The sequence below is a fragment of the Gallinula chloropus genome, assembly GCF_964237585.1.
Source record: "Gallinula chloropus genome assembly, chromosome: 1".
Taxonomy (NCBI): Eukaryota; Metazoa; Chordata; class Aves; order Gruiformes; family Rallidae; genus Gallinula; species Gallinula chloropus.
Window position 1 is genome coordinate 188,414,164 of NC_140085.1, and position 21,103 is coordinate 188,435,266.

The 21,103-nt window shown below is 55.1% G+C and overlaps 1 pseudogene across 1 annotated transcript; it reads left to right on the top strand.

Moving 5' to 3' along the window:
* The first annotated feature begins 11,134 nt into the window (after positions 1-11,134).
* On the top strand, positions 11,135-20,813 carry LOC311202552 (proteasomal ATPase-associated factor 1-like; annotated as a pseudogene). Its single transcript has 8 exons — positions 11,135-11,170; positions 12,408-12,558; positions 14,270-14,464; positions 16,046-16,137; positions 17,614-17,729; positions 18,371-18,445; positions 19,279-19,361; positions 20,373-20,813. The product of its transcript is annotated as a proteasomal ATPase-associated factor 1-like (transcript).
* Positions 20,814-21,103: the final 290 nt, after the last annotated feature.

Below are 21,103 nucleotides of genomic sequence, written 5' to 3' on the forward strand. Positions count from 1 at the left end.
GAAGGGACCATTTGCAGCCTGGGCCCTCCTCTGGGACCCCCGGGCAGCAGCCCCTCCTTGGCCGGCAGGCAGGCGGGGATGCCCGAAACGCGTAGGGCACAGGTGGAGAATCTGGGGCAGGAGCTGAGCGTCTCTCCAGCACTCACATGGCCTGGGGTGACGCAGGCTTCTTTGCAGTTCCAGTTGCTTGGGAAGAACCTGATGAGGGACGAGACCAAGTGAGCGGCTGGCAGCCCCCAGCACAGCCCCGTGTCAGGGCTGCTGTGGGGTGTCAGCCCTTTCCAGGGCGCTCGGTGCTGGGGCCACTCACAGCTTGGCTTCTCTGAAGAGACTCTCGACCTGGTCTTCCCAAACCTCCTCCTCCACCTCTTCTGCAAAAACCCCCAGAACGTGGGTGAGTGTGGAGCAGCCCCCAGCCCTATGCTACAGGACTCCCCCATGCTCCACACTACTGCATGTCATGACATGGTGTGGCACAGTGTTCTGCGGAGCAAGAACCTTTGCCCTAAGAAATGCATAGAATACGTGTGATTTCACCCAATAAATGGCTTCACCTAAAATTCATATTGAATTGCTTGTTGCTCATCGCCGGTCTCCACAGCAAGACCCCCAGAACGTTGGTGAAATGGGAGCAGCTCCCAGCCACCCACACCCCCCGACACCACCCCATGTCAGGACTCGGCACGGCTCAGTGCGCTGCAACGTTCTCCTACCCGGCGCTTCCTGTCCCGTTGAAAGCTGGAGATGAACCGGAGATACATCGCCAGCATAATGAATGGCATCAGATCACCCACAGCCAGGGCGCCGAAGCAACCCATGGCTTGGGCTGAGCTACAGCTGTGTCCCTCCGGTCACCAATGAGTTCCAAGATCTCCAGTTATCTGCCAACCAAGACACTGACAAGCAATGGCTGAGGCTGCAGTCTGCAGTGACGCTGACAGACGACAGTGTCCAGTGCCAACTGCCCTGCGCCCCCTTACACCTGCCCGGCAGCCACACCCCCCTTCTGTGGCATCAGGGGCATGCTGAGCCCTCATTGGTGCTGAGCCCTCATTGGTGCCCTCAGAGGCAAGCAGAACTCTGATTGGATAAATCTGGTGGCACTCCAAGGCTCTTCCTCATGCCACTCCTGTCAGCCCTACTTGGAAATGTGTCCCACCTGCGTAAGGAGAAGAGCAAGCACATCACGCCTTGCAAGAAACGTTTCAGGAGAGGGAAACTTCAGATTGCTCCTGACACCCCACAACCAGAACAAAATCGTTACCTTGAACACCCAAGATCCCATCTCTGGGTGCTTATTCCTTGGACCAAGCACCCTGCTTCCGAGATACAGACTCACAGAACCGTAGGGGTTGGAAGGGACCTGCAGAGCCCATCGGGTCCAACCCTCCTGCCAAAGCAGCTCCCTAGGACAGGTCGCACAGGTCGGCGTCCAGCCGGGGCTGGAATATCTCCAGAGCAGGAGACTCCACACCCCCCTGGGCAGCCTGTCCCAGGGCTCCCTCACCCTCACCAGGAAGAAGTTCTTCCCCAGATTGGTGCAGAACTTCCTGTGCTCCTACAGTCTCCAGTCTGCCTTCATAATTCATCTCTGCCAGTCGCTCAGGGCTTTTTATCAGGCAACGAGATGTCTCATCTGTAGGCCAGGCTCCATCTAAGGTAACTTCAGCTCACCTGCTAACGACAGACAAAAGCATACGAGATGACAGGGCTTTGAGGCAAAGCTGCTCCATGCAGGAGCTGGGAGCTGAACACGTGGCTCAAACCAGCATCTAAACCCAGTTCCAGGCTCAGAAACCTGCAAGGTTAACTGTGTAACCCTCAGGTTTGGGTTTGGGTAGCTGTCCCCTCTCCCACCGCAGACAGCCAGGACTGTAAAGCCCATCCTCACTCGCCGCCGTCCCCACACAGCGCAGATTTAACCATGACCTATTGAAACCTTCACCAACAGGTGGTTTTCTTTCACCATCGGGGTAAACAATCACTTCTTTCCTACAGATATCTCCAATGTCCTCCAGATTTGAGTTAGATCTACTTCTTCTTCAAAGTAAATCGACCTGTAGCCTGCAAAACAAGCCAAAGCATCACAACTTGTCCATGAAAAGGCCTGCGTTCCCGCTATAGTCCTCCTCCTCCTTTCCCCACCTTGCCACCTAGCTCTGTCACATCTCCAGAACAGCACACTAGTGATGACCTTACTGGTGCCAGAGTGCAGAAGGCGTGTTACCAGCTTTGTTATACCCAGTTCTTTGGCACAGACCGATGGTTTTTGTTCTTGCTTCACACTGCCAACACAAACGCCAAGTGTGCCCTCAGCTATATAGCAGGTTTAGAAAAGGCTCTTTAAACCCAGTGTGCACCAGATGATTTTTCTTTCCTAAATAAAAGCAGGGAATAAGTCAGTTTGTGCTGAAGGTCCTTTGCTAGAGCTCAGCCAGCTCCAGCAGAGGCAGCAGCCGAATCAGAAGCAGCGATGATGGGTCCTGTGCCCATGCCCCACCAAGTCTGCACATCCCAATTTTCACATTTAAGGACAGAAAGTGTCTTAAAAAGCTACAGGCACCGGTGTTCTTCTCAAGCTTCTCAAGTCATCCCATACCACAGGCTGTGCGAGCTACCAATCCCAAAGATGATGAGCCTCAGATGCAAGCTGTTGGTGATGCCAGGGCACTGTTTGCAATCCTACTGAGTTCTGCGTGCTCAGACTTGGGTTGCAAAGCTCTGAAATCCCTGCTTCAACTTGAAGGAAGTAAGAAGCTGCAGGTCCCCCTGTGTCCCACACTTCAGGACCTATTGTGAAGTCCATCACAACACATTAGTTTCTGCCATTGGTAAATGTCTCCTGCTCCTCCATGGATGGGATGGTGTAATAGGACAGTTCTCAGGACAATTCCTGCCACAGAATCACAGACTCACAGAACCGTAGGGGTTGGAAGAGACCTCCAGAGCCCATCGGGTCCAACCCCCCTGCCAAAGCAGCTCCCTAGGACAGGTCGCACAGGTCGGCGTCCAGACAGGGCTGGAATATCTCCAGGGAAGGAGACTCCACACCCCCCTGGGCAGCCTGTCCCGGGGCTCCCTCACCCTCACCGGGAAGAAGCTCTTCCCCAGATTGGTGTAGAACTCCCTGTGCTCCAACTTGAGGCCATCGCCCCTTGTCCTGTCCCCACAGACACTGAGAAGAGGCTGGCCATGTCCCCCTGTGTCCCAGCCTTCAGATATTGATAACCATTGATCAGATCCCCTCTCAGGCTTCTTTTCTCCAGGCTGAACAGCCCCAGTTCATTCAGCACTGAGAACTGGGGTGGCTCCCAGCTTCAGTGTTCCAGAAGATTCACTCCATTTCTTTTGCAAGCCCCACGGACCCAAACAAGACGAGAATCGGGGTAACAAAAGCAAGGGTGGAAATCAAAACACCTGAATTCCTTCATGGCAAATGTAAGACCGTTGCTCCAGTAGGCTTTTCCCACCTAGCGACCTGTCCTCAGAGATCAGTGGAGGATGGGTGAGAAGAAAAATGCAAACACGTACGGCAACGCCTGACAGATACTCTCCCAGCTTTGATAGCCTGCAGGCTCAGGCGCCTGCTGACCAAGAGGCCTTTAACAGCCTCCGGTGTCTTTTCATCTACTAAATGGTCTAACAATCTTTAAAATCCACAAGAGCTTTCTACACCTTCAAGTTCTTGCCATTCGGACTTCCCAAGGCGTTTCTTGTGGACATGTCACCTGAAAATGTATTAGATGACACATTCTACCTGAAAGGAACAGCGAATCTTTTCCTCTTCACCTTCTGCAGATCACTCAGGAGTTTAAAAACCTAACACAGGCCCTCACCTCTTCACCAGCTACAAACTCGGTTAAGGGAAAGGTTCTCAAGACCTCTCCTCATGCTTTCACACTTCTTTGTCTCTTCCAGCTTTTCTAAACCCTGAGACCAGCACTGAAGAGTGCTGAAAAGAGAGATCTACAGAGACTGCCATCTACGGTCCCTTCCCTTCCCAGTAAATTCTACAGTGCAGTTTGCACGTTGGTAACTCCTGAGCATCACATTTCTAACTCTAAGGTCTTGCTCCTCAACAACAGACAGTTACAGCTTGGGTCCTCCTCTTTCTCTCCCTTGCACATCTCACCATCAGGCCAAGGGGGATGGAGTGAAGCTGAAGAAGGGAAGGGTTAGGTTGGATATTAGGGGGAAGTTTTTTACAGAGAAAGTGGTGAGGGGCTGGAACAGGCAGCCCAGAGAGGTGGTGGGTGCTGGAAGTGTTCAAGGCCAGGTTGGGTGGGGCCTTGTAGATCCAGTCCTGGAGGTTGGTGGGCCTGCCTGTGGCAGGGGGTTGGAACTTCATGATCCGTGGTGAAGTGCTTCCCACTCTTGGTCCTTTCCAACCCAGACCATTCTATCATTTGATGAGTCTATGATTCTACTTTAAGAGGACTTGAACCTTAGGAGGTCAACCTGCTTCCACCAAACAGCTAAGACATCCCTGAAATCAGCTATGTATTCTACTAGCAATAATTGAGAGACTGGCATAACCAGTGTGCATGTCTTGTAAGCAGAACCACCTGAGCTGCTGCCAGCCTCTCTACGTGTGCTTCTCAAGGCCTGGGGGTGACACTGCGAAGAACAAGGCGAAGAACACGTTTCCCAGCTCCTGATCTGCCGCTGGCTTTGTGGCTGGGAATCCCCTGGGTCACCCCCCATCTGCAATGTTGGAGCAATAAATATTTTTCTGTTCCTAATGCTGTGGTCCATCCTTCCATCCATCCATCCATCCATCCATCCATCCATCCATCCATCCATCCATCCATCCCCCAACCTTTCCCTCTATCCCTTCCTCCCTCCCTCCCTCCCCTGGTTGGGGTGCGAGCCCCTTAGTGCCCGACCCCTGCGAGCACAAGCTGGCCTCAGGCACCGCTGGCACCCCAAAAAGTGGGGTGGAGGTGGCTGGTATCCCAGTGGGTGTGCTGGTGCCTGGGGATGTGGGTGGGCTCGGACCGGGGCCAGCAGCACCCACAGGGGACCCTCACCCAGGCCCCCTCATGCTGAGCAGCGTCTCAGGGGCTGCAGTGGAGATAGGCCCTGAAGCCCTGAGGCTCGCTCGACCCAGAGGCCCTGAAGCAAGGCTGACCTCTAGATGAGTCTCACACCCCAGCACCGTGTTCCCTCCACAGCGGTTGGGATGCCGCTGTCTCTCTCTTCACATCTCTCTCAGATGGGCTTTCACCAAGGCCCGCTACTCCTTCCCCGAGCCCTGGCCCGGTGCCATGGAGGAGCTGGAAGCTCTCAAGCCATCGCCAGCCCTCCAGACCCATCAAGATCCTGAGGGACTGGGGACAGAGCCAGGGCCAGCCCTTCACCAAGACTTCCCACTGGATCTGCCACTGGAGACTGACCAAGAGCAGGGCCATGGACAGGTCTGGGACAGGCCATGAGCAGCACGGACATGGAGCCTTCTCCTAGCAGACACCCAGCCATGGACATGGACAAGGAGTAGCTGGTCCTCGAGGTCATCCACACTCTGTGCAGCGTGGAGCGAGAGTGCTACAAGGAGCTACAGGCGTCTCTGGTCCTGTGGCAAGGGGCTATAAGGGGAGCCTGCAGTGTGATCCCACTTGGGGATCCCTCCCTCCAACCAATAGGAAGAAGGTGCTTGGCCAGATGAGTCTGCTGAAGCCCAGGCTGTGTCCCCGGTGTCTTGGAGAGGAGCAGCCAAGGCTGGACAAGGCTGCAGGGGAGGACTCAGTGAAGCAGGAAAACACATGTGATCCCCTGTGTGCCCAGCACCACCATAAACAATACCTGCTGAACAGCCACCAAGGCTGGGGAGTTTTGATTCCTGCTTTTCAAGGCATCACCCTCAACTCGGAGTCCTGTGCCTGTTGTGATTTTTGGCTGGCAGCCCCTGTACCCAGCTCCCAAGGAGATGCCCCCAAAGTTTCTGCCCCCCGGGAGATGCCGTGGGCAGCCTGTCCTTTCCAGCCCCCCCAAATGCCTTTTTCTTTTCTTTTTCATAGCTTTGTTCCATGGAGGCAGCATCAGAGCAGCCTCTCACTCCTGAAGAGCACCTTCCCCACCCCCACGCGGCTTCTCACGAGAGAAATTCTGACTTCCCCGTTCCCCCCTCCCACCCCAATCCTCTCCTGTGGAACATGAGGTTATCACGCTGGAAGGACGGGATGCCATGCGGAGGGACCTGGAGAAGTGGGCCCAGGGGAACCTCATGAAGTTCCACAAGGACAAGTGCAGGGTCCTGGCCTTGGGTCGGGGAAATCCTCACTGTCAATCCAGGCTGGGAGAGGACGTGGTAGAGAGCTGGTGAGAGGTGTCCCTGCCCATGGCAGGGGGTGGGACTCAATGATCTTTGAGGTCCCTCGCAGCCCTGAGCAGTCTGTGACCATTGCTGGAAAAGCTTTGGGACAGCACAGGGAAGGACACAGAGTAGAAATCCGTGGTAGGGCTGTTGCAGAGCCGAGCCTCAGCTTGGGTACCCCAAGCGCTCCCAGTTTGGGCTATTTTGGACCAGAAACACCCATCTGTGCCCAGAAGCATCCCCTCCCCCTGGTGGCACAGACAGAAAGGAGCCCTTTGGCCACCAACAGATTTAATTCCCCAGTGCTGCTGCCAGAAAATCGGGGTCAGGGGGGTGTGGCTGCCCCCCACACCTGGGCCACTGGGGGTGGGCTGGGTGACAGCACCAGCACCAAAGGTCCCCAGTGATTTCAGTTCCCAGGTGGTGAAGCAGGGTGGGCTTGGTGTGAGCCAGGTGCTGCTCCACGGGGCTGGGTGTCACGCTGCCGGCGTGCCATGCACTCGCCGAAAGCACGGACCTGGGGCTGGCAATGGCGCCAGTCCTGCCGCGCCGCCATGCAGTCCTGCAGCTCCCGGTGCTGCGCGGCGCAGCCCGTGCGTGAGATCATGGCGTCCACTGGGTCCTCCTCCTCCTCCTCCTCAGCCTTCTTCAACGATGGAGGGTTCCTGGCGTGCCCGGGTCTCGCCATCGCTGAGCCAGGCTGGAGCAAGGAAGCAGGGTTTGGGGTGCTACCTTCCCCTTCTTTGGGGGCACCCACCTGCCCTGCCCCTGTGGGTGTCCTCATGCAACCCCAGGAGGAGCTCAGCACCCCTCACACCCCATGCACCCTACCGCCCACTCATGGGGGCCCAGAACCTTCCCAAACCCACCGGTGCCTATCTCCCCTACTCCCACCCACGGGTGCCCAGCAACCTCCCAAATCTAGGTGTGCCTGTCTCCCCTGCCCCTGTGCCCCCTACACAAATTTCCGGGTGCCCAACACCCCACCCGTGGGTGCTCAGCACCCTCCTCACCCCCCACCTGCCCTTTCGCCCAGGCACGTGCCGTGCACTTTCTATGCCACTCCTGCGGGGGTCCAGCACCGCCCCCCACGGCCCCCCCCATACCCCTCCCCCTCCTTAGCCCCCCCATACCCCTCTCCGTGCCTACCCAGCGGCGCAGCGCGGCCCCTTTAAGCCCAGTGACGGGGCGGGGCGCGACCGCGGAAGCGCCCGCTCACTGGCGGCGTCTTTCCCTTTGCGCTTGGCGGGGGGCGGCGGGCAGGCCGGAGGCGGCAGAGGCGGCGTCGGCCGCGCTGGTATGGCGGCGGCGCTGCGGGTGCAGAGCGACTGGAGCCGGGCGCTGAGGTGGGCGCCGCCCTCGCGGTCCCCTTCCCCCCGCTCCCTTCTCTGCTCTCTTTCCTCCGGCTCCGCTCACAGCCGCTCTTCCTCTCCGCAGGAGGGACGAGGGTGAGGCCTGGCTGAGCTGCCGCAGCCCTGGTGAGTGCTGAGGCGGTGTGGGGGGGCTCAGGGGGTGGCAGGCTGGGGCGAGAGGAGGCACACGGGGACACAGCACGGGCAGTGCTGTCAGGGACCGCAGAGATGGTTGAGTCCCGCCCCCTGCCATGGGCAGGGACACCTCTCACCAGCCCCGGCTGCTCAAGGCCCCATCCAACCCAGCCTTGGACACCTCCAGGGAGGGGGCAGCCACCACTTCCCTGGGCACCCTGTGCCAGGGCCTCACCACCCTCAGAGGGAAGAATTTCTTCCCATTATCCAATCTAAATCTCCCCCCTTCCGGTTTAAACCCATCCCCCCTCGTTCTGTGTCTCCCTGCCCTTCTGAAAAGTCCCTTCCCAGCTTTCCTGTAGCCCCTTCAGGGACTGGAAGGTGCTGTAAGATCTCCCCAGAGCCTTCTCTTCCCCAGGCTGACCCAGACCACCTCTCCCAGCCTGGCTTCACAGCAGAGGTGCTTCAGCCCTCTGAGCATTTCTGTGGCCTCCTCTGGGCTTGTTCCACCAGTCCCATGTGCTGCTTACGTTGGGGACTCCAGAGCTGGATGCAGTACTCAAGAAATTAATTAGGTTTTTATCTAGTATAAACAGGGAAAGTGAATAGTTTTCAACTCTGTGCTCATGTTTTGTTCTAAAATCTGTCTCTAAGGGCTAAATTATATGAAAATGCGCCAGGCTGGGTTGGTGTAAAGAATTGCAGCAAAATTCCTTTCAGGTCCAGCTGAATCCATAACTTTTCCTTGTGTTTGTCAGGTTAATCAAGATCTTACTCACTTTTACAGTGCTAAACCCGAGGTTGAAACTAATAGCATTTACAGGATCCTAGAATCCCCTGGGTTAGAAGAGACCCTTGAGTTCACCGAGTCCAATCAGGGCCTGGTCCACCTCTAGATCATGTCCTTAAGCTCTTCATCTACACCCCTTTTAAATACCTCAAGTCTGGGGCTTAAGGGGGTGGAGGGGTGCTGTGGGTTAGGAGAGGTGAGGGCAGTTGGGGGGCTGTGTAAGGAGTGAGGGCGGTTGGGAGTGTTTCCTGTGTCTCAGGGAGGGTTGAGGGTGGTTGGGAGGGGTGCCCTGTGGTTTGGGGCGGGCTGAGGGGAAGATAAGCTGGGGAGGGGGTGGGGTTGAGAGGTGGCTGAGCTGATGGCTGTTCTCCCCACAGGGAAGCCCACCCTGTACGGCAGCTTGACCCGCCGTGGGCTCAGCACTGAGGGCGTCCCTGACATCGCTGCTTCCGAGGGCTTCGTGGTTGGGGAAGTCACCGAGGTGCTGGGGTGGGCTGGGGGATCGGTAACTGCCTTCTGTGTGTGAAGGGGTGGTACTGTTATACCAGCCAAAATAAGAGCCTAAAACTGTTTCCCAGTTCCCTGCATGGATTATCCAGCTGTCCTTGGCACCTCGCCTGTGCTGGGTCCTGGAGCTGGTCCGTAGCATCCGCTCATGAGTCTCCCTCTCTGGAGGTATTCAAGACCCATCTTGAGTTCCCAAGGTGAACTCAACTACAAGCCCCAAGCTGCTGTTCCCAGACTGCCACTGGTCACACACAGCCAAACTGGTGAGGTGGAACAGGTCTGGAACGAGGTGTACAGGGAAGGCAACAGCTCCCAGCAAAACAAAGTATATGGAGCAGGAGATCACCAGTATCTTCTCATGGAAGAACTTTTCCTGGTGAGGGTGAGGGAGCCCTGGGACAGGCTGCCCAGGGGGGTGTGGAGTCTCCTTCCCTGGAGATATTCCAGCCCTGTCTGGATGCCGACCTGTGCGCCCTGTCCTAGGGAGCTGCTTTGGCAGGGGGTTGGACCTGATGATCTCCTGAGGTTCCTTCCAACCCCTGGGATTTTGTGATCATGCTGGGGTCGTGTGTCCCATAATCTTAGCATCTCCTGACTTAGAAGGGACCCACATGGATCATAGAGTTCAACTCCTGGCTCTACACAGGCCCAGCCAACTCCTGTGGCCATAATGGCCATCACTTCCCACCCCAGGCTTTGTGTCTTGCAGCAGTAGAACGAAGCAAGCCCAACACTCTGCTTCATCCCTCCTCAGGCTCTTGAGAGACCACAGCCAGGTCCAAACCACAGTTCCACCTCGACAGCCTGACGGCCCTTCTAACTCTTCTTCTTCCCTTTTCTTCCCTCCTCTAGAAAAGCATTCTCATTTCTTGTCCACATGAAAATGCATCCACAAAGTTTCTGGCTCCTTACACAACTTTTTCCAGGATTCATCAGAAAAGTGTAAGTAACCTTGTGAAATGAGGTGGGGGGGAAACACATGGGACTGACCCCGAGCTTTCGCAGCGTGTCTCAGGCGTGTTGCATGCTTGGTCTGAGGGTTGACCAGCAGTGTGACTTCATATTTGAACTGGGTCATTAAATGTTATAGGATCAGAGAAACTTGGGGAAGTTGCTTGTGATTGGGAAAGCTGGAGAGCTGGGCAGGGAGAAACCAGGTGAGGTTTGATAAAAGCAAGTGGAGAGTCTTGCACTTGGGAAAGAATTGTACAGGCTGGGGGTGAGCTGCTGGAGAGGAGCTCTTCAGAGAAGGACTTGGAGGTCCTGGTGGGTGACAGGGTGGCCATGAGCCAGCAGTGTGCCCAAGGAGGCCAATGGGATCCTGGGGTGCATGAAGAGGAGCGTGGCCAGCAGGTCAAAGGAGGGGATCATCCCCCTCTGCTCTGCCCCGGTCAGGTCACACTTGGAGTGTTGTGTTCAGTTCTGGGCTCCCTGGTATAAAAGGGACAGGGATCTCCTGGAGAGAGTCCAGAGGAGGGACATGGAGATGATGAAAGGCCTGGAGCATCTCCCCTGTGAGGAAAGGCTGAGTGAGCTGGGGCTGTTCAGCCTGGAGAGAAGCAGCCTGAGAGGGGATCTGATCAATGGTTATCAATATCTGAAGGGTGGGACACAGGGGGACATGGCCAGCCTCTTCTCAGTGTCTGTGGGGACAGGACAGGGGGTGATGGCTTCAAGTTGGAAGTTTCTTGGGGTCCCTTCCAACCCAGACCAGTCTGTGATTCGATGATTCTTGTCCTTGTGTAAGGGTGTTAAGTGTTAGAAGAGCGTTACCGGGCTGGAACTGTGAAGCCGTGGTGATGGAAACTCTGCGCGGTGCTTTAAATCCCCCCAGCAGTGTATGTCTGGGGGTGACAGTAGCACCCGGGGATGTGCTTAGCAGGTCTCCCCCAGCAAGGAATTAGGCTCTGGAGCAGAAAACCCTATGTAGGAGGTGACACAAAGCTAATGTTTGGTGTTTCCACCCTCCTGCAGGTTACCTGTCTTGATATTTCCAGCGGCGGTGGGCTCGGCGTGTCAACCAGCACAGATGGGACCATGAAAATCTGGCAGGCTGCAAATGGAGAAATAAGAGTAAGAGCATCTAGCTTTGATGTTGTGTGTTGGCTGTGACCTTAACAAAGTCCTTTGACCATGAATTCAGTCAGGCTACCCATACACTGTGGCCTAGGGAAGGTGGGAACCTGACTTTTGGTTGCAGAGCTAATTGAAATTATCCACCTGGGAGGTTTGAAGTTCAATCTCTTGGAAAGCCTGACTGCTCCCAAGGGAAATGATGGCTGGCAATCCAGAGGGAAATCCCAGGTTGAAAACGAGAAAGGGTGGTTAGGAATGACAGCTCCTAACCTGTGTGCTGCAAGCCCTGAATTGGCTTCTGCAGTAGAGAAGAGGTGAGGAAAAAGACTCCTGCCTGTGATGAATTAACTGGGTCGTGGCTAGAAACACCGGTTACTGTGGTTCTTGTGCAGCTTGACCTGTCAGCTGCTTGTTTAGCAATGGATAAAGACATTTCACCCGTTCTTAGAACCAAATGTAGCATCCTTTGCTGTGTAATTAGCGACTCCAGCAGTGGAGGGAGGCACAAAGTGGACCTGCCAGCTCTGTGCCTGCCTCAAATTGAGATGAGTTCCCTTGCAAGAACCCAGACCCAGAGGATTTGAGCTTAATCCACTGCCCACGTGTGAACACCAAGTTTTAGAATCCCAGACTGATCTGGGTTGGAAGGGACCCCAAGGATCACAGAGTTCCAACCGCCCTGCCACAGGCAGGGCCACCAACCTCCAGGCCTGGAGCTACACAAGGGTGCCCAGGGCCCCATCCAACCTGGCCTTGAACACCCCCAGGTACAGGGCACCCACCCCCTCTCTGGGCAGCCCGTTCCAGCCCCTCACCACTCTTTCTGGAAAGAACTTCCCCCTAATATCTAATTTAAACCTCCCCTCTGTTAGCTTTAATCCACCCCCCTTGTCCTGCCATTAATTACCCTTTTAATAAGCCATTTCCCCTCCTGTTTATCTGCTTCCTTTAGGGAAGGGAAGGCTGCAGTGAGGTGCCCCCAGCTCCTTAAGTCTCTCTCCGTAGGGGAGGTGCTCCAGCCCTCTGATCATCTCCATGGCTCCTCTGACCCCTCTCCAACAGTCCCACATCTTTCTTGTGTTGGGGCCCCAGCTCTGGACACAGGACTCCAGCTGGGGCCTCCCGAGGGCAGAGCAGAGAGGGACAATCCCCTCTTCTCCAGTGTCACAGCTCAAGAGTCGCTCTGTGTAAGGGTGATAACAATGGAACTAGCACGTAGTTCTTTGTTTTCCAGAGACTGTTGGAAGGCCATGTGTATGATGTGAATTGTTGCAGGTTTTTTCCATCGGGCCTGGTGGTTCTGAGTGGAGGAATGGATGCCCAGCTAAAGATCTGGTCAGCAGAAGATGCCAGCTGCGTAGTAACATTTAAAGGTCACAAAGGAGGTACAGAGTGCTCAGGCTTTAAATACTGCTTCATCTGCCATGTGTATAACTGTTTTGTGCCTGAGGGGTAACGGTCAGTCACCAGCCTACTGGAACAGGCTGCCCAGGAGGGGAGAAGCCTCCCTTGTGAGGCAAGATAACACAACCCCTTTTTCCTTTTTCTCCTTTGGGTTTTGGGGAAATATTTTGACTCCTCCAAGTCTCAGGATGTCACCATGTGAAGATGCCCTGGCTGCAGGGCAAACCAAGGGTCAATAAAAGCTGGGACTTGGCTACAGAACCCCAGCCAGAGGTAGATTTTGAGTGGCACGTGGCCAGGGCTGTGGGCTTTGGCTTCTGCCCCCTCAGAAATCTGAAATGCGTTTAAAAGATGTGCCGGTTCTGAGGATAAACCTGGCTGGAGCTGTGTGGAGCCAGGAGTTGGACTCGGTGATCCATATGGGTCCCTTCCAAGTCAGGAGATTCTGGGATAAACAGCTCTAGGGTGAGGCTGAAGGCCACTCTCTACAGGGCGATGACAGGAAGAGTTTCATCTAGTGCAGTCACTACAGATATTTCTATTTGAGTTCTGGGAGCTTGATAGAATCACAAGGCTGGAAAAGACCTTAAGATCATCAAGTCCAACCATTCCCATCCTAAGCACAACCATAACCCTAAGTACCTCATCTACCCTTTTTTTAAAACACCCCCAGGGGTGGGGACTCAGCCCCCTCCCTGGGCAGCCTGTTCCACAGCCCCACAACTCTTCCAGGGAAGAACTTTTCCCTCCCATCTGAGCTGACCCTGCCCTGGTGCAGCTTGAGCCAATTTCTCTTTGTCCCATCTCCTGTCCCCTGGCTGAAGAGACCATCACCCACCTCTCTGCACCCTCCTGGCAGGTCAGTGGAGGCACTGAGAAGGTCTCCCCTCAGCCTCCTGTTCCCCAGGCTCAACACCCCCAGCTCCCTCAGCTGCTCCTCAGATGATTTGCAAAGCATCAATTAAATCCTCTAACCATCATTTTTCAGATCCAGACTCAACATCCCCATGGTTAACTCTTTTGGGGATGTTAGCAACTGGAATGAACTGTGCTTCTGATGTTGCTGTAGCTGGATGATGTGGATGCTTCTTGCCCCACACAAGCCTTAGCATGATCCAGAGTTGGGCTGGGCTTGGACTTCTGTCCAAGTTAGAGGCTGATTTTGGAGCTGGAAACTCAGCTGTGGTATCAGCTCAGTCTGAGGCAAGGTGTTGCCAATTATTTTACTGGTGATTCATGAAGTCACAGAAGCATAGGGGTTGGAAGGCACCTCCAGAGCCCATTGGGTCCAACCCCCCTGCCAAAGCAGCTCCCTAGGACAGGTCACACAGGTCGGTGTCCAGCTGGGGCTGGAATATCTCCAGAGAAGGAGACTCCACACCCCCCGAGCAGCCTGTCCCAGGGCTCCGGCACCCTGACCATGAAAAGTTCTTCCACGATACTGGTGATAATCTGCCTTTGTGCCAGGTGATGGCTCCTGCTCCATATGCTTTGCTTTGCTGGGGGCTGTTGCCTTCCCCGTACACCTCGTTCCAGACTTGTTCCAGCTCAGCCAGTTTGGCTGTGTGTGACCGGTGGCAGTCTGGGATCAGCACTTTGGGGCTTGTAGCGCAGTTCACCTTGGGCAATGAGCTGCGGCGTCTGTCTGTCTTCCATGCTGTCTGTCTGACTGTGGCCTTTGCCTTGACACAGGTATTTTGGACACTGCCATTGTGGATCGGGGAAGAAATGTCCTCTCCTGCTCTAGGGATGGCACCGTGCTTCTCTGGGACTGCGGGAAATCCTCCTGCCTGGGTGTCATCGCTGACTGTGGCTCTCCTGTCAACGGCATCGCTGTGGGTGCTGCTGACAGCTCCCTCAACCTGGGCTCACCTGAAAAAGCTCCTAGTAAGGATCTTGCTCTTAAAAATTCGTATTTCTTCTCCTAGCCCAAACTGCTTAGGTTTGTCACCAATAATGCTGAGTGTGGGGCTTGCTTCTGTGCCCCTCCTATCTGGGGAAGGGACCCTGGGTGACCAGACCAGAGCACTCTGGTCCTGTGGAGGAGTTGAGCGTTATCAAGCAGGTTAAGACCGATTGAGTCTCTCTAATTGCTCCTGGGGTGTCTCAGTTACTGTTACACAGCCAGGGAATTTGAGTATTATAAAGGAAAAGCTTTATGTGGAGTGAACTGGAGACACATGGCTCTTTCCTTGTGGTGGTGTGGCTCTGGCTGGAGGCCAGACATCCACCAAAGCTGCTCTGTCAGTGCCCTTCTCAGCTGGACAGGGGGAAAATAGATATTGAGGGGCTCAGGAGTGGAGATAAGGGCAGGGAGAGATCATTCCACAATCAGCGTCACGGGCAGAACAGACTCAACAGGGAATAAAGGAGAGAGACTCTGGTTGATGGCACTGCCCTGCACCCCCAGTGACACCAGAGTCGGGTGATGAGAAGTGTGGCCAGATCTTAAAGCCCCTCCCCCCACCCCTCCCTTGTCAGCAGACTGAGCTTTAGCCAGGATTTCGCTCCCTTCTTCCCCAGATTGTGGCACGGGGAGGGTCAGGGACTGGGGGAATGGGGATTTGGGTCAGTTTCTCACGAGCTGTTTTCCTTCCTTCTTAGCTGGGGAGGGAGGGATGGGGGCATTCCTCACCCCCTCCCCCTGCTGCACTGTGGGGTCCCACCCACAGCAGACAGTCCTCCAGGAACTTCTCCCAACATGAATCCTTTCCTGTGGGGCTTGAGCTCCTCACCAAGTGCCTCAGCGTGGGTCCTTCCATGGGGAGCCGACCTTCAGGCCCAGACTGCTCCAGCCTGGTCCCCTACAGGGTCACAAGCTTCCCTCCCCCCTGCCCAGCAGACCTGCTTCGGTGTGGGTCTGTCTGTCCACAGGCTCCAGGTTTCACTGCCAGGAGCTTGCTCACACCTGGGATTCCTACGGGGTCACAGCGCCCTTCAGGTGTTCCCACCTGCTCCAGCACGGGATCGTCCATGGGCTGTAGATGGGATCTCTGCTCCCTGTCATCATCCATGGGCTGTGGGGGGACACCCACTCCACCATGGGTTTCTCCAGGGGCTGCAGGGGCATCTTTCTCTCCGGCACCTGGGGTGCCTCCTCCACCCTTCCCTGCCCTTGGTAGCTGCACAGCTCCTCACATCTTCACTCCCTTCTCTGGGGGCACAAAGCAGCTGCTTGAGGGTTTGTTTCTCCTCACTGTGGTTCCCAGAGGTGCTGTGACCATCGCTGATGGGCTCAGCCTTGGTCAGCAACGACTCCGGCCTTGAGCCATCTGGTGTTTGCTCTGTGGGGCCTGCAGAGAGCTTCTGGCTGCTTTTTTGCAGCCCCCCTTCTCCATGGGAACCCAGCCACCCAAAACTGTGAGACTCAGGGTACAGAGTTAACACCATTACGGGTTCAGCTGTCAGGTTTGGGTATCACCAAGGCTCATTCCATCCCCCGCTGGAGTGAACTGATGTCTTTGTCAGGTGACCGTGAGGTTGGGACAGAAGGGAAAGTCCTGCTGCTGGCTCGAGAAGATAAGAAGCTTCAAGGAGTGGGACTGCAGAGCAGGCAGCCGGTAAGGGGACTCTCAGAGGTGTTTCCCTGGGGAAGGTGCTAGAAAATCCGCTCAGAGGCATCAGGCCTTTGGCTTCTGTTTCCTTGGGTTGGAAGCTGTGGGTTGTGTGGCTGTGCAGAGCACTGGGCAGAGGAATGAAACCAGGTTCAAAACAACCCAGATCAGTGAGGTGGTTAGTGTTAATCCTGTTCCTTTCCCCTGGTGAGGTCCCCCCCAGGCCACACAACGGGACAGAGCCAGGCCAGGTGGTGGTGGGGAGCTGATCCACCTGCCTTTGGGCTTGTGTGCTCCCCAGATACGCTCTAAATGAAACCCCAGTACCACAAAGTACTTCCTACTGTGCCAGATTTATTTGAGAGCGGGGAGGTTAAGGATTAAGAATTGGCTCTGGAATTTAACCCAGGTACTGGGTTAAATGAAAGGCTCTTTAAACACTGGCCAGTAGATGTCATTGTGAGTGCAGGAACCACAGGCTGCCTCCTGCATCCAGAGTGGAAAGCTGCTCTTGGTTCTGCCTGGTGTTTTAACCACGGTGTGAAGGGAACCTCAGGTGGTCAGCAGTCCATTGCTCTCCTTTTGGAGAGGGAAGATGGTGGTGAATGGAGTCACAAGTGGTGTTCCTCAGGGGTTGGTCCTCCAACCCACCCTCTTTAATATCTTCATTGATGATTTGGAGGAGGGAATTGTGTGCTCCTTCAGTAAGTTTGCAGATGACACCAAGTTAGGGGGAAGTGTGGATCTGGCAGAGGGTGGGAATGCCCTCCAGAGGGACCTGGGCAGCTTGGATCGATGGGGAGAGGCCAGTGGGATGGAGTTCAACACGGTGACGCGACGGATCATGACGTGAGGAGGTCTCCCCTCAGCCTCCTCCAAGCTGAACACCCCCAGCTCCCTCAGCCACTCCACGCAGGATCAAATCTCGGCCTTTTGGCTAAGAGTGTAGTGTCTCTTCTTATCAGTTTAATATCTGATACGTCCTTGATGAGAGGCCTTTATATTAAATGAATTTTTGATCTTGGGAGTTGAACCCTGAATTTGCCTGTGGCAGGGGGGTGGGAACTTGGGGTCCCTTCCAACCCAGACCATTCTGTGATCCTGTGCGTTGCCCTCCAGCCCCTTCCCCAGCCTGGTTGCCCTTCTCTGGACACATTTCAGGACCTCGACGTCCTTCTTACGGTGAGGAGCCCAGAACTGGACCCAGCACTCGAGGTGCAGCCTCACTAGTGCCCAGTCCAGGGACACAGGATCATCGAGTCCAACCCCAGGATCCAGGAGCATTTCCTGACTGCGCCGTGTCTGCTGACTTGGCGAGACTGATTCTGGAGACCTGTTCTCCTGCCCATCTTGGAGCAGGGCTGAGGGGTTACTCACCTGGCTCTGGGTTTGCCAGTTTGTGCTGTGGCTCCTGGAACTTCTGGGTGTCCCGTGGCCTCATCTGTCAGTGTCTGACCCTTGCATTTGTTCCTGTGTCCTCAGGTGTTCCTCTTCATCGGATCCGATGCGTTCAACTGCTGCACGTTCCTCTCTAGTACCTACATCCTAGCAGGGACTCAGGATGGGAACATCTATCAGCTGGATGTGAGAAATATTAAGTGAGTGTGTGCCAGGAGCTGTGAGTTATTGAACAACCAACATGATCTCCTACTGGAAGGCGACCTGCTCAGTAAAAGGATCATATAATCATAGACTGGTCTGGGTTGGAAGGGACCCCAAGGATCATAGAGTTCCCACCCCCTCGCCACAGGCAGGGCCACCAACCTCCAGGCCTGGATCTACACAAGGTTGCCCAAGGCCCCAGACCATCCTGGCCTTGAACACCCCCAGGGACGGGGCACCCACCACCTCTCTGGGCAGCCTGTTCAAGAGGGAAAGGTGTGGATGTTGTCTACCTGGACTTCAGTAAAGCCATTGATGCTGTTTGTTAGGGCATTCTCCTGGAGAACCTGGCTACTCAGGGCTTGGGTGGGCTTACGCTTCACTGGGTAAGAAAAAGAGCTGGATCCCCGGGCCCAAAGAGTTGTGGTGAATGGAGTTAAATCCAGTTGGTGGCCGGTCACAAGTGGTGTTCCCTGGGCTCAGTTCCCAGACACTCCTGGGTGATCACTGATCACACCCCCACGTCCTGCAGATGTTCCTCCTGTTATCTTCTAACCCTGAGCTCGTATTCACGCATTGGGGTGGGCTCCTGACTACAGCCTGTAACCACCTTCCTTGTTTCTTCTCCTCCTTCTAGTGCTCCAATCCAGGTGATCCATAGATCAGGAGCTTTCGCTGCTCCCATACCGAGACGGATTTATCGCCAGCCAAGGTACCTCAAGTGTTCCCCTCTTCCAGTAGAAATTGTAGAAGCAAATTGAGGAGCTTTGTGCTCTTCGTTACCCTTTTACATATAAGCACAGTCTGTGTGGGCAGTGTGTCCCTGGCAATGAGTGAGGGGATGTAGCTGTGTTACGTGGCTGCTGTTGGCATCGTGAGTTCCGTTCCTCACCTTCCCTGTGTTCCTCCAGAATAGGGTCTGAGGGCGCCTCTCGGCTGCTAGAGCCTTTTCTCATCTCTCTGACATCTTCACAGCATGTTTCCCTCTGTACCCTGTGATCAGTGACCCTGTACTGGGCATTGGTGAGGCTGCTCCTCCAGTGCTGAGTCCAGTTCTGGGCTCTTCACCATAAGAAGGACATGGAGGTCCTGGAGCGAGTCCAGAGAAGGGCAGCCAGGCTGTGGAAGGGGCTGGAGGGCAAATCCTCTGAGGAGCGGCTGAGGGAGCTGGGGGTGTTGAGTCTGGAGAAGAGGAGGCTGAGGGGAGACCTTCTCAGCACCTCCACTGACCTGCCAGGAGGGTGCAGAGAGGTGGGCGATGGTCTCTTCAGCCGGGGGACAGGAGATGGAACAAAGTGAAATGGGCTCAAGCTGCGCCAGGGCAGGGTCAGCTCAGATGGGAGGGAAAAGTTCTTTCCTGGCAGAGTTGTGGGGCTGTGGAACAGGCTGCCCAGGAAGGGGACTGCGTTGGACTTGATGAGCTTAAAGGTCTTTTCCAACCTCAGGATTCTGTGCCCAGGCCTTTTCACTGGGCCCACTGGAGCTGTCTGTAATTAAGAGCGTGGCTCACTTCACTAATCGCCCTGTTTTCCTTCCTCTGGCCAGGCGATGGAACCTGCTTCATCATTCAGCAAGACCTCGATTACATCCTGGATCTCACAGAAGCGGACTGTGACCCTGTGTACAAGGTGAGGGATGCTGTCTTATCACCCCAGGTAAGGGGTGTAGGGAAGCTTGATGCCAGGTAGCAGGCAGCTGCCCTTATCTCAGGACTTGGCAGCCTGCACCTCAGGTTCCTTCACACAGTTGCCTTTTAAGCTGGTTTCCCCCCCTCCCCCAAATAATCTAAATATTTGGCATAAACAAACCCTCTGGCCTTTTATCTGCATCATGCAGGAGCGATACCAAAGCAGCAGAGTAGCTTGGTTGTTGGAGCAGCTCTGGCAGAATTAACTGAACTGTGAATTAATTGCTTGGAGGATCCTTGGGGGTAGAAGCAACAGCTGGCTGGGCACTGCTGCCTCTTCTCTTGCCCCCCTGGTGACTCGGGACCCAAAAGCAGGCCTCTGGCTCCTGTGTTTCCAGACACTCCGCTGCCCTTGGGAGTGTGACACGGGTTCCCTCAGCTCTCAGCTTGGTGGTGCCAGTGGAAATGTGCTTTTGGTTTTAACCCACAGAATCACCAGGTTGGAAAAGTCCTTTAAGCTCAGGGAGTCCTGTCCTGTGCTGACCCAGATCTCTCAGTACCTCATCTCCCCATCTGTTAAACACAGCCAGGGGTGGGGACTCAGCCCCCTCCCTGGGCAGCCTGTTCCACAGCCCCACAACTCTGCCAGGGAAGAACATTTCCCTCCCATCTGAGCTGACCCTGCCCTGGTGCAGCTTGAGCCCATTTCCCCTTGTCCCCTGGCTGAAGAGACCATCGCCCACCTCTCTGCAGCCTCCTGTCAGGTAGCTGTAGGTGCTGAGAAGGTCTCCCCAACCCACTCCAGCTCTGCCAGCCGGTTTTCCCCCTTCTAAGTACCACTGCTGTGGAGGCTGAGATCTGACCCACACAAGTCCTTGGTGTCTCAGCCCCTTTTTGCATTTAACAGAAGAACCTCTGTTTGAGGGAATCAATGCCAGAAACAGGCTGTTAGCTGTCACTTGAGCAGCAACTCTCCTTAAATCCCACTCACTTTCCCCTCCCTCTTTTTCAGGTAGCTGCTTGGGAGAAGCAAATTTACACGTGCTGCAGAGATGGCATAGTGAGGAGATACCAACTTTCTGACCTTTAGTTGCCTGGATCAGTGTGGAGTTGCACCAAAGTAACTCTTCCAAGCTTATTTTCTGGGGTGGTATGTTTGAGGTGCATGTGTAGAAGCTTCTGAGGCCTGTGGAATCTTCTGAGGCTGTTGGGATGAGTGGGCTCTGTACAGCTGTTTTTGGGGATGTTTCTTACTGTGGGACAACTTTGGATTTTATTTTTTTTAAATTTGGAGAGAGGGGCTCTGAGGTGTCAGGGAGGGTCTTGTGCTGCCACACATCTTCTCACTGCTGGCATGGGGCGTGGGGGGTGTGTGCAAACTAATAAAATATATTGGATGTGGGGGTGACCTTATGGCAGAATGGCCTGAAATAAAGCAACTGCTTTAGTAACACCATGTGGGAAATATATTTTCACAGACTCACAGAACTGCAGGGGTTGGAAGGGACCTCCAGAGCGCATCGGGTCCAACCCCCCTGCCAAAGCAGCTCCCTAGGACAGGTCGCACAGGTCGGTGTCCAGACGGGGCTGGAATATCTCCAGAGAAGGAGACTCCACACCCCCCTGGGCAGCCTGTCCCAGGGCTCCCTCACCCTCACTGGGAAGAAGCTCTTCCCCAGATTGGTGTGGAACTCCCTGTGCTCCAACTTGAGGCCATCGCCCCTTGTCCTGTCCCCACAGACA